The 15981-nt window shown below is 40.9% G+C and overlaps 1 protein-coding gene across 1 annotated transcript in view; it reads right to left on the reverse strand.

The window, feature by feature from the left end:
• ATF3 (activating transcription factor 3) overlaps positions 1 to 15981 on the reverse strand; it is a 38873-nt gene that overhangs the window by 15303 nt on the left and 7589 nt on the right. The window contains exon 2 of the mRNA XM_006028784.3: positions 9341 to 9420. The gene's annotated coding sequence lies outside the window, so the exon portion shown is untranslated. The remainder of the gene's footprint in view (positions 1 to 9340; positions 9421 to 15981) is intronic.

The raw sequence follows: 15981 nt of genomic DNA on the forward strand, positions 1-15981 counted from the left end.
GAGCGGGCCCCGGCCGGGCGAGCCGCCAGATGTTGGCTCCAGGCCCTGCAGCTGCGTGACATCCCCATGAGCCAATGGTGCCCAAGCCAGCGTCATGACTCCAGATCGCTGGTATCCCGCTGCAGCTGGGCCGGGCTGCGCTGCGCCGGGCCGGGCCGGGCCGGGCCGGGCCGGGGGAGAGACCTGGGTTGCGGGGAAGGAGGAACGGGTCTCTTGGCCCTTTTGTACCACGCCTTGGAAAACCTCCTCCCGTTAAATCAGGGTGTGTGCGCGAGTGCCACAGGGAACAGCACCCATGTGCCAGGCATCTGTGCCTACTAGCCCTCTTTTGGGTAGGAGGTGCCCTTATATTGTATGGGGGGGGGGGTTGTATGTGTGTGTGTAGAGGGGTAAGACTGCGTGTCTGTGGGGTCTGCCCCTCCGAAAGGGTCTCGCACAACATGTCCATGCCACCGGCCCGTGTTGCCCCCGTGCGAGGCGGGGAGGGGTGGCCCGGGCCCGGGGCGGGGGCAGGCGGGAGAGGGGCTTTGCTGCCAGAGGACCGAGTTCCCCAGCACGGGCAGGGCGCAGGTGTGAGGTGAGAAAACCGAGAATAAAAGGCAGGATGGCCCCTGCCTTCCCCCAGCAGGCGCCAGGCGCTTTCCCGGAGAGGAGTGAGTTCTGCGCGATCTGGTGGTTCCTGACTATTTACTGTTACCCATCCTGGCGTGAGGAGCGGCTGGAGTTGTTTTATTGCTTGAAAAAAAAAGCTAAGCCCGCTTCACCACAACTTGCCAAGGAGGAGGTAGTTTTCGAAAGAACTGAACACACGAGCCTATTGAACAGAAATGTAACCCCTCCCCATCACCCCATTTCAAATGCCAGCGACAAGATCAACTTACAAATGGTGTGGGATGCCTCTTATTTCTACCTATAAAGATGAAAGCCCCATTTGGTGACACACCAGGAAGCCACAAAAAAAAATCCTCCAAAAAAAACAGAAGCTAACAATATCAGATTTCAGGGGGGAAGCAAGACCCTTCACGAGGGCACAGAGTAAAGGCAGAGGGTGGCAAGATTTGAGCAGGGGGCTGAACTAGCTGAAATCCCTTCCAAACCTCATTTTCTGGGATCCCAAGGTTTCCTTTTTTTTCTTTTTCTTTCCTGCCATCCTAATTTCTTAGACAACAGGAATATATTCTGGTAGCCTCAACACAAGGCTGGCAAGTCAAAATATTTAAATGAGACACATTATATATCCAAACTTTTGCATGCATTATGTATGCAGTAATGACATTAGTGCAATCTTCAGGTTGCAAGATCAAGCCCTCAGGTGGGGACATTTCAGAACCTGAGGACTAGCTGTATCTGCCTATAACCATATACATTAATAATTACTGGGAGCACATTAACACTACAGTCAAGTGTACTACTTTGAAGGGGTGCCTTAACAAGACAGTCTGCCTGTGTATCATGGCCAAGTTAACATCGACAGCCGTTTTAGTTTTAGAAATGTCATGTTTGACTTCACATGTTAGTAACACCAGAATCTTCCATTTGCTCTCCTACTCATTTTTAAAGGAGAGATGGGCAGGGACAGGGAAAGAACATCTGGAATAAGGTGTTTGAAGTTTTGCTAATATGGTAGATATAGTTTGTTCCTTGCTCCAGGCGTAGGAGATTTGTGATCGCAATTTCCTTACACCACCGCTATATCCTGACAGTTCTAAACTCTTGCCAGCTGCATGCTTACCTAGCTGTACACTCATGTTCTGGGCACCTGCCTATAACTGTATCTATGGACAATGGAAATAATCTTAACCACCACACAATATGCTAATGACTTAATCTTTGTGAAACAAAATCAGAGATAACCACAGGCAAAAAATATTGCTCTTCAGATGAGACTCAGATAAGCTCTAAATATCATCTCAGTTTCCTAGTGCAGCTCTATAAAGTTTTAATACAAACAAGGGTAATTTCTTCACTCACACTACATTCAAAAAGGGGTTTTGCTCAAGCTTACAAAAAACACTCAGAAGAGGCCCAAACTGGAAATTTTTATCCCAAAGATAACTGTTGAGGAAAGTTCTGAGCACATTAAAACAGGTAGTTACAATGGAAATTGTTTAGCAACTTGAATGTTAATGGTCACAGACAGGCAATTTCTGTAATACAGAAAAAGAACTTCCATGTCTATCCACTGCAAGTAAGAAGTTGTATTGTAAATGCAACAAATACACATTTATTTGGAGCATTTTTAATTGAGTTGACTAATTTAACATAAATAGACAGGGCAAGAAGAGGTGAAAATATCATTCAGTTTTTCGGATTGATCAAAAATATCTTACAAAGATAAATACAGTTAACCTGTTGCTAACTGAAATTTATTCCATGAACATAATGTTCCAAAAATATAATACTGAGTAGACAGATGATAATTTTGTTCTGAAAAATCAAAGTCTTATACAAAAGGAAATCTGGTGAAATATCCTTCATATATTTATCTCTTCATTCCTTTGACTATTGTTATTAATGGTGAAGCATGTTTAATGTAAAAAAATAGCTTAACAGTAGGTGTATTTTTTATTGAACTACTACTGAAATAAGAGGTAGCAACTGTGCATAACGAGGATAAGGCCACTGAAACATGTCACGGCATGACATTCCTCAGTAAAGAAAATGAAACTATAATAAAAATGAAACTCTGACGTATTATATTTAGTCTGATTCTTTATTACTAAATAAGGGTCCTCTCTACTTCACATATTAGAACAATTACAGTCCTCAGAAAAGACGTAGGGTTGGGTCCAGATTTAGCAAAATAATATGGCTAGCAAGAATGTCAGGAAGTTACTGCAAACAGTTAAGTGCACAAGGTGCTGAAACAGGCTTGGCAGTATTACTTTCCAACTCATTAAATATCCAGTTTTCTCCACCTAAATATTCCTTGATTTTTTTTAGATTTATTTCCTCTGGTATTATCAGAAAGAAAAGGAATCAATCACACTGAAACTGAAACAGTAATAGTTTCTTTAGGATTAAGTCAGGTTTAATTTTTACTACTTCGTCTTAAGCTAGATAACGTCTATCTTCACCAGAACACCTTCTATTTCTTTGTGGAAAGAGGAAGCTCACTAAATAACTCCCCTCATTTCTTTCTCTGTGGATTCTCAGAAAATCCCCAGGCAGAGGAAAAAAATTCTTTCTTTTACCTTCTCCTGGCCAAGATCAGCCTCCTGACCCCTGTACAGCCCTTCGTTCGCAGTGGAAATATATGGAGGAGAGCAAAAATATTACAATATTAGTAAGATTACAAAAGAAGAAGCCTGCAGATGCCCCAGCATGGGAAGTTTTTACGAGCAGGTGACAAACACTTGGATGCAATGGTTCAGATGATAATGGTCCTGCATTGAGGGAGGGCATGAGGAAGGTTGGACTAGATGACCTTTCAAGGTCCCTCCCAGCCCTATTGTTCTATTAAGTCCCACAGGAAAAGCACTCCCTCTGCTGCCCCTCTTTTACTACACTTACAGACCTTTATGATACCTGATTCTGATCTCACATTGGCTGTATAATAGTGAACTGCCATTAAACTCGGTGGAGTTACTTGTGGCTTATTCTGTTAAAATTTAGCTCACATGAAACAAATCAATATGACTCAATAACCTATTTGTCCTGGTCAGTGATTTCTTGGGTGAAATCTCATTTTTCATGGTATCTGTGTTTTACTGAGGTTAAGTTTTGATATTGCTGTAAACATAACGGGCCTAAGTCTCCTCTCCGTTACACAGGCAAATGAGGTATAACTCCACTGAGCTTAAAGTTACAGTGATAGTAAACCAATACAGAACCAGGTTCCTTAACAGCAAAAGTATTCTGGAGTTCCATGCTGAGCATTTACTTTGCTATGCTTTTTCTTGTGCAGAATATTTTTGGTACAGATTTATGTTGCAGGATTCCCTTATTTACACTTATATTAGGAACAAATTTGGGACTCATTTGTCACCGTAGCTGCTTATCCATACATTGTCATTTAAACTTGGGACCATCATCTCTATAAAGCATAGCTCTCAACTTAAGTCAAAGGAGTAGCTGTTACTAGTAGTAGTTTACTAGTTATCCTCTTAATTGGTACTAAAGGGCCATGCAACACAAGCAGTGTGTAACATACAATCACAGGTCAGTGGGAATTTAGTCCTTACTAGGTAAGGGCATTATCACAACTTGTTTTATTATCAGTAAAATATTTTTAGACTAGATTCATTTACCCCAGGCATCTCCTCTTACTCTTTCTCTACATCTTCTCTTGCTTTTTCTCTTCTGTTTGTTTATTTGTACACCAGCACAATACCTATCTCTATTCTTTCCAAATTACCTACCTTATTTTATCTCCTTATATGGTCTTTTCTTTCTGAGGCTCTGTTTTGCTTTGCACTTGAGCAATAGCATTCTTCCCTATTTCCTGAATAAAGCAACTTCTCCTTTATCCTTATCCCCTTAATTCTTCCCCATTTACCCCCTTTCACTTCTCTCTTTTCTCCTAGTTGCATCCCTGAGTTCTGTCTTCCTTCTTTCTGTCCTTTCTTTATTTCCTATTATTTTCTCCCATTTGGTTCTTCTGTTCCTACCTCTTGATTTTCTTGAGGTTGCACAATACATTCTTATGTTGTCTCTCTTAGTTTCCTATCTGTGGGCACATCTACATGTTTAATTAATGCACAGCAATAAACTCTGGCGCATATCATGTAGGAGTTTATTGCTTTTGGGTGCCATGTTTGAACATATACCTGGAACCACAGCAAGTTGAGATGGGTCAGAGTAGCCCCAGCTGGCAAAGGACCCTGGGGGGTCAGCCTGCCAGCCTGGGGCTGCTCCAACCTGGCTCAACATGCTGCAGAGGGATGGCTGGGGTACTACTTCAGTGCAGGGCTAGCCAGCAGGCAGTCCCCACACTGAAGCACCCTTGTGCCCCAGCCAGCCCTGTCAGCATCTACATATGCTAGCACTGGGGCTTGGGTCAGGCTGCTAATCAATGACTGAAAAGGATGCTCACACATCTGGTCCCACCATGGGCCAAAAGGCCCCGTAGGACCCTGGAGTGGGGCTGGATCGCCATTGCCTCCCTGAGTTTGGGGACTCACTTCCTTACCTCTCTTAGCTTGAGGATGCTGAAATCCTCGCGTGAGGTCATTCAGTGGCTTCGCAGTCTGAGCGTAATCTTTGACAAATCAATGATAATAACCAGTGAACCTCAAAAATCGTTTGAGTTCCCAAAAGTTCTGTGGATGTGGCCAAGTTGCTATGGCCCAGATTTTATCAGGATTGGTGCCACTTTCCTCCTGTGAGACAATATGCCCCGCATACCTCACAGGTCTGACAAAAATGGTGTTTGTCCAAAACCACCTTGAGCCCGGCTGCTTCTAGTTGATCTAGCACTCACATTAGCCATTCTTCATGTTCTTTGAGAGTCTTCCTGAACACTATCAGGTCATTGAGATACACCAGTACCTGGGACATATTCATGTCTCCAACTACATGCTCCATGAGCCACTGAAATGTTGCTGGGGCCTCCGAGATACCTTGGGGCATCCTCTTGAACTGAAAGAACCCAAACAGGCAAATAAAGGCATTATTTTCCTTATCCTGGAGAGCCAAAGGGATCTGGTAGTATCAACTATATAGATCAAGCACTGAAAACCACTGGCTCTCCAATAGACAATCCAGTGTGTCTTGCACTCAGGGCACCGTGTATTAATCTACCACTGTCCAACTTTTTAGGATCCAATAATTTACACACATTCTAATCTTTCACGATTTCTTCCTCACTGCTACTATAGGGGACACGTATGGACTCCGGGACTCAGAAATGATCCCATGATCCAAAAGTTCTCTCAGATGTTGTCAAACTTTGTCCATCTCCAACAGTGCTATACGTCTAGATCTTTCCCAAAAGGGTCATGTGTCACTGAGTCGGATGGTATGTTTCACTCCTTTTGTGAAACTCTCTTCACTCCTACATACCACTTGTGTAAGGAAAAGACCTTCTGTCGCAGACTAAGCTCTCTCTGTAACCACACCTGCCACGGTGGGGGTAGGGGAGAGTCCCCAGAATTGAAATGCTCAGGGCCCAATTTGGGTGTGGGTTTCCAATTTCCATGGGTTGTCCTTCAATCTGTCGGTAGGCCACTGCACACACTACATGCATATGAAGCATGTTTAAATAGTGTTTGCCAGCTTGCTGCCAGCAAAACTGGGCCAATATGTGAAATAGGCTTGAGTTAGTATCTACAATCACGTTGGCCCCCTTCATCTAGCTGGGGTCAGGACATACTAGGGCTGCTATGAGGACACTCTCCTTTACCCCCACTAGCTCTTCTGGAAATTTTAACCATATGATAATTTATCCAAAATAGGGGTAAGTCTCTTGGCTGAGGCCACATAATCCCAGTCTGGACAGGGGGTGGAGGGGTAAATGCCTTAGGAAGGTGTCATAAAATGATTGAAACACAATAGTTACCTGCGACCCACTGTCCAGGACAGCAGTACAGAAGGTTTCCTCTATAGATACTGGGACCTAGTTAATTGAGTTAATTAACTGAGTTGCCTAATTAGCTCTGTAGAAAACATCTCAGGGTCTACACATGCAGTGCTATTAGAATGGAGTACACTAATTAACTCCCCTGTAAGTTAGTACTTGCAAAAGCAAGTACTGTCCTAAGTGGAGTTAATTAGTTTACTCCATTCTAATACCACTGCGTGTGTGTACAATGAGATGTTTACTGCAGAGCTAATTAGGCAACTGCAGTAAAAGTCTTGTGTAGACACATCCTGTGAGATGCAGAGGGTAGTATCTTACTTACCTACCTCATAGGTATTCAATGGGACTTAAATAGTGTAGGGCCAGACTTAGTGGCAAAACATTCCTATTGATTTCAGGGGAGTTTTTATTCAATGAAAGACATCAGAATTTGGGGCACCAGTATTATTATATGCATCACAGCTTCTGGAAGATTTGGCAAAAAAAACCACAACAAAAGTACTAAAGTAAATGTCCATGCTGTTTGGTATAGGAAATGCAGTTGAATTATTTGTATTCACTGTTTCCTTTTCCTGACTCCTTTCAGAAGTTTATACCACATGGACTCTGAACACTTGTACACCAGCTGGCTTAACCTAATAGATTAACACTGTCAGTTTGGAACTGCTATGATCTGTTGAGTCAACAAATCAGTAAAGCTGTTTTCTGGAGGACTCCTGAGAAGCTGTTACGGTCCAGAATATGAAAGATCCATTTCTCAGAAGTGACCATATAAACCAGAGCCATTGGATACACTGAACTGGTTATAGTAGTGCTTGTCCAAGAAAGTGTAGACTTTGTACCCTACATACCCCTACTGTGAGTAGAGCAGCCGTAAAGCATTGTCCCTCCCAAGTGAAATAAAACTATAGCCACCTTGTCTCATCGATTTCACAACAGCAGTTCATTTCCATCAGTGCAGCCCTGCAACAGCTTTTTGTTGTCAGAAGCAGTCATAAATTCAGACTATCCAGGAATTGTGTGTGTATAAAAATAAAGGCATTACCTACCCAAATGCCTGATTCAGTTGTTGCTGAAGTTAGTAAAAAGTTTCCTCTTGACCTCAATGTAAGATGAACTTAGTCCTTAGCAACTAGGAAAAATCAGCTGCTTAATAGAGATGGTTCTTACCTGAATGGCATATACGGGGGTTTTCAGGGCATCTTGCTATGGGAAATTGATTGCTGGAGGTCCACATTTCACTGCAGTGATCTAATATTGTGGTTCCAAAGCATTTGAAATCAACCAGGTAAAATACAGAGAGAGGGAGTGTATATGCATTTTTAGCTGGAACTTTACAACATTTTTGTGTACAGAGTAACTAACACACCTTTTAAAGAGCAGGTGAGACAAACACTTGGCTGCAATGGTTCAGATGAGGACAATCCTGCCTTAAGCAGGGGGCTGAACTAGATGACCTTCCAAAGTCCCTTCCAGCCCTATTTTTCTATTAAATCCTACAGCAAAAGCCCTCCTTCTGCTGTCCCTCTTCTACTAAACTTACAGAACGCTGTGGGTGTATCTACACATCGCTGTAGTGTGCCAATCCAGCAACATTGCAATCACATGTGTCTACATGTGATTGCCAACTATGTCATTGTAGCAGCACACTCCCTAGGTATAGCGTGATGCTATGGCGGCACAGTGAAATTTAACCATGTACCATGCACACAGTGTAGTAACCGTCCGTACTGCTTCGTGCTTTAGTACTTCCAAAAGGAAGTACTTCCTTCCAAAAGGAAGTACTAAAGCATGGCGCTGTAGCAATGTTGCCATATGACAACATGTAGATGTGCCCTATGATACTTGTCATGCCCCGTTCACATGGATTTCATCTTTAGATGCAGGGTCTGGGTTATAATGGATATTGATTGTATCTGTTACATTCATTCCTACCTATTTGGTAAATATGAACTTTATAGCTTGTCTTGATAATAGAGATTTACATTGTTAAGCGCTAAAACAGGCTAATTTCGAGACAAATTCTAATCTTCAATAACAACAATCTCCCACCCAGATTTACAACCTGCAGGAAAGGAAATTCAAAATCAAAATTAAAATTTTATTTTTCATCCAAGTTCTTTTCCCTATCATAGGTGTGAGTTACGGTTAGAAGGGAGAAGAGTAATCTTAATTTTCAGTTCCTTGTCCTTGCTGACCTACATTGTGGCTTTAATTGTACAGTAACTTTTCTAGATAGTAAAGGACAAAACATAAGGAAAATGAAAGTAACATGAGTGTGTGCAGATTTTAAATTAAAAAGTATACTTGGAAAAGCAAAAGTATTCTAATACCCTCAGCACAGCCAGGGCAAACACTAACCTCTCTTATGGGCATGTAGGGTTCTGGATACAGTCAGACAAGGGCAGTTCTATCAAATGGTAGGGAGTAAACAGGCTTTTACAGAACCCATGCTGGGGATACAGACTCTTAACACACCATGCCCTACTCTCTGGGCTTTCTATGTACAGTATCATAAGAATGACTGCTAGGAATAAGGCAGAGTCTGACTAGGGAAGAGAGGTGACAGGCCTTATGAAGGGACCAGTTAAACTGTGAGAACTACTGTAGCTATGAAGTGACTCTGATGTTTTCTGCAGATAGCACCCACCACACAGCCAGTTAACTGGCAGGCTAAGAATTTGACCCTTACACATTTTAAATGACTATTAGTGAAGTATCAGAGAACAGGGTACAAAGCACTGAGCTGGGAGTCAGAAAATCATGGGCCATTTTTGTCCCTGTCAAAGCTACACGTGTGATCCCAAACCAGTCATGTACCTCTCTTTGCAAAGCACCTTGGTATCCACAAAGGAGGACTGGACTCGATGGCACAGAAGACCTCTTCCAGTCCTATGTTCCTGTGTTGAGTGAGAAGAGAACCGCATCAGTAGTGTACAGCCGTGTTGGTCTGAGACAAGAAGACATACAAAAAACTAGACCTCTTGGTTCCAAAACGATACCTTTTATTAAACCAACTGGGAAATCGCAAGTGAACTGCATGGAAGTCTAGTACCTTATTATTATGCATCAGATTCAGGACAGAATTTAAGTATCTGCTGTCTGCTTAATTTAAGTACATGAGTAGTCCCAGTCCACTTAAGTGCTTTGCTGAATAGGGGTCTTGCTTTTTACCAAAGGGATGAAAAATTCCTTTACAAATATTTCAGTTTATTTCTATGATTAAGGTCAGATATTTTATCTTGAGCATTTAGGAAGGAAGTGACTGATGGGTTGGGCTATATTTATTTTGTGTCAGGATCATTATTTTGGAAGTAGCTAACATATATCTGTATGTGTGTGTGGTGATCAATTAGTTTGTTACAGCTTTTTTTTACAGATTATAATAAATATTATTTTCAAAACTGTGATATGTTTAAAATTTGAGATGCTGATACATTCAAATAAATTAATTCAGTATAAATCTAAAAGTTGTTTCCTTTAAGACAAAGACCAAAAGTGCATAATTTTCCACCTACATAATACTAAATTGTTTATTACACTAGAAATGTGCTCAGTTAGCCAAAAATTAAATGAATTTGTATTCTGTGTAAGTAAACATCCAGTAAGTTAAATTGTCTTCAGGGCATTATTTGTAAGGCCAAGGTTTTGCAGACCCCTCGACCTACCATTACAGAAAAAGGTTGTTTAAAGTTGTGCATGAATGCAATTTAATGTTCATGCACAGGACTGATAAGACATGTATATAGCTATCTGCATACACTATCTGTCATAATAACTGCAGAAACAAATGAATGCAAACAGATCTGAAAATATAGGCTTTGCATACGAAAATATTGTTGAAAGTTTCCTTTCTGAGGTGACTCCCTTTGTAGCAGCAGAGATCATTTAATGATCAAATGGAAGGGTTTCCACCTCAGAACCTTAACGCAGCTAATCATTTACTGACAGTTGTTATTACTATTATAAATTGTAAATTTATAAAATATAAAGAGAAAAAATGGTCCAGTTCTGTTCTCTTTAATGAGTGCGATTCCTCTGACAGTAAAGAAGAATTACACTCATGTACGTAAGAACAAACTGGCCTCAAAGTTAGGGTAGCTGGACTTCACTAATTGGCACTGGTAATGGTCTTACTGATGTTTGCCAATTAGCAAGAGAAGAAACCTGTCACAACCCAGTGATTTTGGTGCCTCGGCACGATGGAATTTTCCCGCCACATGAGAGCCTCTTGCAAAGTAAAAGGTTTTCTGTTGCAGCAGAAAACCCCAGTGCAAGAGAGTTCCCGCCATTCGAATGCAAATTTGTGTCCCACTATTGGCTAGTTCTAAATTATTCCTATGTGGCGGCTGGGAATTGGCTTGCTGGCCGTTTAAAATTTCGTGTGACTTCCGCCCAAGTCGGAGAACTTTGAGCACGCTGCAGAGCGCCTCTAAAGAGATCTGACTTGCGGCTGAGCTGATCGATAGACTGATCACCTATCGATTCTTCTCCCCGCTGCCAAGCGCAATCCCCGACGTACCCTTGCCCCGCCGGCTTGATTTGTTGGCGGGTAAGCGAACCTGGACGTTGCCAGCTGGAACAACTAACATAGTTGTTCATACGACCGGACCGTCAGCGTCGCAGCTACAAGCGGCGTAAGTAAAGTTTTGCAACCAATTAAGCCTTGTCCACCTCTCTATTCACCAGCCCGCCCAACGAACGAGTAATTACTAAATCACCTCGAGTCGGCTCTGGCCGTCCGAGACAAAACCCAAGAAATTGATCAAGGTAACTTCAATACAAAAAGACTTCACTTATTTTGTCAAACTTAGTTTGATTGATTGATTGATTGATTATGAATGGAGACAGGCTCAGGCTAAGAGAATATCAATAAATGTATATTTTGTAGTAATGCAGAATTTTAAGTAATGTAAGTTTTTGCTATAGCCCTCTACTGCATGTATATCTGAACCAGCCACATATATCAAAAAGCTAGCCACTTATTGAGAAGTGGGTAGAGACAGCTAGTTTTCTAACCTGCCTGTCTATTTAAAGTGTCTGTGATCTAGATGTATTATAATCCATAACACTGACTTATCAGTGCTTCATGGCAGCATTCGGAATTTATAATTGTTATAAGCAGTGAGAGAGCACAAATAGAAAAAGAAATCTTAAACTACTGCTCAAGAAATCAGAGAAATTAAAGGAAATATTGCTGAGCAGAGATGATCTTCAAAGAAAGGGTAGTAAGGTTTTAGACAATGAACTTGAGGTTATTTTAGTTGTAGTTTCTTAAGACAGAAGGCTGTCTAATAAGTGTGACCTCATATTAATTTAGAAAGCCAGTTAGAGTTGATTCTTTATTGTCTCATTGAAACAATGGTAAATGAATAGACTTAAGAAGATCTTGGAATTATTCTTCTTACACCAGTCCTGTGAAGTTTGGTGTAAGATTTTGTGGCGTTGAGTCCATCTGTAGGGATGGATACTTTATCATATGATGTACTGTGACTTAAGTAGTTTAGTTACATTTGCATATGCATATAGCCAGTGAAGCTTTTTGGTTTCATCAATGACAGCTAAAACTTCATTCTTCTAAACCTAAAGAGTTCCCTCATGGAACAAGGCCAGTAGGTTGTCCAGATGTTTAGAAACTGTTATAATTTACAACTGAACACCAAAACTGAGATAAAAAGGCATAAAAGATAACCTACTTATTTGAAGGACCTCTTGGAACAGTTTGGCAGATGTCATACTGTCTGTCTTACTCTTCACTATTTTGCAGCTGCACATTAAATCAGATCCCTATTTTTTTTCCTTGAAAGTGTCGTTTCTATTAAATGGAAAGTTTAGATCAAGTTAAATTTAGCAACTTTCCCATGAGTGAAAGCTGATCAAAGTAAAACATGGGACAGTCTTCCACTTTAAGTAAGTCAGATGCCTGCCAGGCTAAACAACTTTCACAGAAAAAAAAGTATTCTTTCTACTAATACAGAAGTACTTATACAGAAGATTGCAGAAGAACACACCAACATGTAGGAGAGAGATTATAAAATATTTAACTAAAAATACCACTTAAATGACATCAGGATTATGGCATACTTAAATGCCAGGAAATTCACAGTTAAGAGTGGCATATTATTTCATTTAGAGTTTTGTTTGGTGGGAGTTTTCCGTGACTAAGGTAAGCTAGGTCAGCTTGTTTGAGAACAATAACGTGAGAGGCTCAACTTTACATGTCCAGGCTTTGACCAGGATGCATCTTTTAACAATGCTTTTACAATTGCAAACCTTTTCCAAGCATATAACAAAACCCAACTTTTTGTACTAACAACAGTCATTAGAGATGTGTCAAGTTATGGAAAACTGAGGACCAAGTCTTCAGCTGGTTTAAATTAGCATAGCTCTATTGATTTGGATCAAGAGATGCTGATCTCCACACAGCTAAGAAACTGACTCTAGATTGTTTAGCCGTTTATATTTTTTAAGCATTAGTGAGAAGCAAAGGGAATATACATGTTAAAAATCAAAGATATATTTCATGGGCCATATTCATAGCTGATTTGCACCTTTGGCAAAGACTTTAACTTCCCTAAATAATTTCCCTTTTCATCCTCTGCAATCCAGACTGAGACCACATTGTAAGTAACACCCAGTCCTGTAATGGACTAGGTGTAAGTTAAATGTCTTTGAAAAGAAAAGAACTTTTCATGGTAAGCATAATACGCATACTATTTTCTTTGCAGCAGGTGAGTCAGATACACATTTAAGCTGTTCATTGTTTTACAGTATTATAAGTCACTGTAGTATTTTCTAAAACATTGATTCCATTTATGTCATGATCCTTAAAATAGCCAGGCACATGCTTAAGTGTTTGCAGGTTTGGGGCTTTAGTCACCAATCTGAATATATGTTTATACACTTTTTCTAAATATGTCATACATAATTATTTGTGAAAGGAAATATAGAAGACAGGCCATGTGCCCCAGTAGTGCTCCTGTTAAAGTCAACAGCAAATGTCTCATTGACCTCAATAACTAGACTGGAGCTACCATTTTCTTTTCTTAAATTCAGTCCTAGGGCTCATTCTACCATTCTTCACACAGTCAAAGTGATTTTGGCACTGGCCCCAAAGACAGAATGCTGATATTTTCAGCATTTCTTATTCTCTTTTCCCCTTACCTTTTGATTCCCCATTAAACTACCAGATTGTATTCATGGTTTGAATGAGCATGTTTATACTACACAAGAAGAAACCCATGTTGTTTGGGCTTCTCTTCATTAGTTATTTGTTAATTTAGATATGTTTTAAGGCAGATTGGATACAAAAATGGTGAGTAGTGAGTGGCTTTGGTGTTCCCACCTCAGTTCAAGCCCTGTGTTTTCCCCTACCTACTTCTTCTCCACCAGCAAATCTAGATAGGTAACTGTGTATATTGGCCTGCAATACAGTATAGGCCATTAAAAGGTCAGAATAGATGATCTAACATTGGTCTTCTCTGCCCTTAGAGTCTATTAATCTAGCTATGACCACCTGTTTTACAGTCTTCTCTAAAGTCCTCATGTCTCTATCTCATGTCAATTAGGGATCTAATTCTCCTCTCTAATATATCAGTGACACTTAACTGATTTCTGTAAGGTTACTTTTTATTAAGCCAGGCTTCAGGTCATTTTCTCCTCTGCCTTCTAATTTTCTCCTTCCACTTATCTCTGTAATTGTATTAATTAACGTTAAAGAGAATTTTTTAACTGATACTAATAGTACAGTAAGTACTCCACCAGGCTGCAGGAGCTGGATCAGAATCTAATTTGTATTGCAATCTGACAGGAAAACAGATATCTAGTGTGGGGGATAAGATACAGCATTACAGAGCACCTCTGTTTTAAACCTTCATGTTTTTTCTTTCTTTATTACAGTGTATACATTTTTAAACAACCTGAAATATCTCAAAGGTCTTTACCCTCAATCCTAGGTGTTTACCTTCCTGGTAATCCACTTGGAGGAGAAAGATTGAGCAGAATCTAGACAAGAAGCTAGCTTCCAAGAAAGGAGAGCAGAGAAACATTTCTCTTCAAAATCTTTCATTTGACAGATCTGGATGATGACTGGGGACCTGTCTATCAAGCACAGGGTTTAGGGACAGGCATAGGCAGTCTACTGTCTACAGTTGCTACCCTCAAAATTCTCACTCAGCTACTACCTTACTCTGGGGGTGCCTGAAATCAACAGGTGCCACAGGTTTTGAGCATAATGATTTTTAAATGCCTGAATATTAACTTTCTGTGCATTTCCAGAAGCACAACAGTTTTGATAGGCCTGAGCAGCAAAGATCCAGGCTCCTGCCTAAGCCCCACTGGGCCTCTCTCTTGTCCCCTGAGGGTCTTGATCCTGTAGGCCTTCTCAGACCATGTCTAACACATACCAATGGGATCAGGCTGCATATAAAATGCAGTGGCAGCCAATGCTTTTTTGTAAACATAAGATAGGAGATGATGATGCCACAAACTTTTTAGAAAGTAATGTAGTGGTTAGCATACTCATCTAAGAAATGAGAATACATTCAGAGATTCAAACCAATATCTCTCACGCCAGAGTGTCCAAACCACCAGGCTACCAGCTGTATTTCACAGGTAAAAACATGAATGCCTTGGGATCAGAGATTGGAGCTTAACACTCCCTTCTCCTAAACAAGTGACCTCACTAGGCTACAGAGTCATGCAGCTTCTCATACTCCTTCTCTTTGGCTCCATGAATCTTGAATACTTTCCTGCCCAGGTGCACAGCTGCAACAGGAAGGGTGGAGAGGGTCCACACACAGTCTAGCTTATATCTTCATGGTTAGGGCACTTTCCTGGAGAATGGCAGATGTAAGTTTGAACATCCTCAGGCTGAGGAGGGAATTAAACCAACATAGTCCACTTTCTAGGTAAGTGCTCTAACCACCACAAGGCCATGACATAAAATGAAGTCTGGACCCCCTTCCTTCCTTGGCTATTTTTTTTAATTCATGAAGGAACCTTGCTCCATTCTTTGAAAGAAAAGGTCCTAGATCCCTGCCTTCAGGAGAGCATTCTGGGCTCTGGATCCCAAGTGTATGAGTAAAGAGTCTGGCGAGTGGTATTTAAGACTCACTCCCCCTACAACCTCCTGGTCTAAAGTGTTTCCTACTGGGCATCTACACAAGATGCTAAAAGCTCAATAGACGAATTCTATTGCGCATTAGCATGTCATGGCAAAAGCCATGCTAATGCACTAATGCACAGTAGAATCAGTCTACCGCACATTAGCATCACTTAAAAGAACTGTACCAGTGCTACAGTGCAATAGCACCAGTTACCGTGCATTTAGTACCTGTTATTACTAAACAGGTACTAAATTTAATGCACAGTAATTACGGCACATTAATACTTGTGTAGATGTGCCCACTGGCTAGCTCTTTGTGTCTGCATATGCTGAGCCTGCTCACTTGGGCTGTTCC

This window comes from Alligator sinensis, unplaced genomic scaffold, assembly GCF_000455745.1.
Source record: "Alligator sinensis unplaced genomic scaffold, ASM45574v1 scaffold1277_1, whole genome shotgun sequence".
NCBI classification, from domain to species: Eukaryota; Metazoa; Chordata; order Crocodylia; family Alligatoridae; genus Alligator; species Alligator sinensis.